Source organism: Pollicipes pollicipes, unplaced genomic scaffold, assembly GCF_011947565.3.
Source record: "Pollicipes pollicipes isolate AB1234 unplaced genomic scaffold, Ppol_2.1 Scaffold_7261;HRSCAF=8764_pilon_pilon_pilon, whole genome shotgun sequence".
Taxonomy (NCBI): Eukaryota; Metazoa; Arthropoda; class Thecostraca; order Pollicipedomorpha; family Pollicipedidae; genus Pollicipes; species Pollicipes pollicipes.
In genome coordinates, this window is record NW_023597054.1 from 56,404,721 (window position 1) to 56,405,792 (window position 1,072).

Consider the following 1,072-nt stretch of genomic DNA (forward strand, 5'->3'; position numbering starts at 1 on the left):
AGGCACCAAAAGCATAAAAGTGATGCATGTTGTTATGTCTATGACAGAAGCCCCCAGTAATGATCCCAGGATCCAGTCAACATGGAACCTCATGCAACCCTGGATTCACCCTCCTGCCCCAGGCAAATCGCGGGTCTGGAGACTAGGGACAGACTAAGGCCATCCATGCCTAAAATCGTCCCCTAGTTCTACTCCTTGCGTAACATAACTGATGGACGTCCCCTGACTCAATCTCTATAGGACACCTTTGCAACACAGCACCGGCAGTAACAATAACGCAGGAACAGTGTACCAGCTTACTTTCAAAATACAATAGCCACGACCTCACAACACCGGCGGTGTAAGACGCAGGCAAGGCACTATATGTGAGATGATGTTATCAAGCGGTTTATTTACATTCCGCGCGAGCCATGCTGTGACGTCACTGAAAAACACCGTTGGCGGCCCGATATAGACGCCTAATAAGAGGTTAAGATTTTTGCTTCTGGACGCATCGGGCTATACCCCGCGACTTAAACGTACGCGAGTGGTGAAACCAGAGGGGGGGGGGGATGGCACTGGCAATGCCGGCTTCCTTGGGTCCCGAAAAGACCTTTAAACTCCGCAGGGACCCATAACCGACCAAACGAACTACGTGGCGGTCCCAAAAGGGAAGGCGGGCCCATGGCTCCGCCCCGGACGCAGTTTTGATAACCCAAGCACAACACGGTTGGACGTATCTGGGTCTCCAGACGACCAAAAACATTTACAAGCTAAAGTGAACGGTCCATAAGCAAAGAAAAATAACTCCTTGAGGGGGTGGTAGCTAGGGAAATATGTAGGCCTATTTCGCCGTCCAGAAGCCCTATGCTATTGCTGGAGGCCCCATATGCCCACCTGCCCGAGCAATTCAGTCGCTAGGATTCTTCCATATTGTTCTTTTTATCAGAGGGCTGTTGTTGGGGACCTAACTCTCATTCGGTCGGGGCTTAACAGTGGTAGTGGTAGTGCTAGCGAAGCTCGCCCAGACTCTAAGTGAGCCGAAGAGGATGCCGTGCGTACGGTTCTGTCGCATGTCAAGCAAGTGGATGGC

General features: G+C 51.6%; 1 protein-coding gene across 2 annotated transcripts in view; it reads right to left on the reverse strand.

Annotated features, from left to right (window-relative positions):
- LOC119112894 (isochorismatase domain-containing protein 2) overlaps positions 1–372 on the reverse strand; it is an 8,285-nt gene extending 7,913 nt beyond the window's left edge. Inside the window, exon 1 of one of the 2 annotated variants that reach the window (XM_037237198.1) lies at positions 301–372. The gene's annotated coding sequence lies outside the window, so the exon portion shown is untranslated. Of the gene's footprint in view, positions 1–245; positions 264–300 lie in introns of those variants that run through there. The other variant, XM_037237199.1, reaches the window with a different exon arrangement.
- Between the last annotated feature and the right edge of the window lie 700 nt (positions 373–1,072).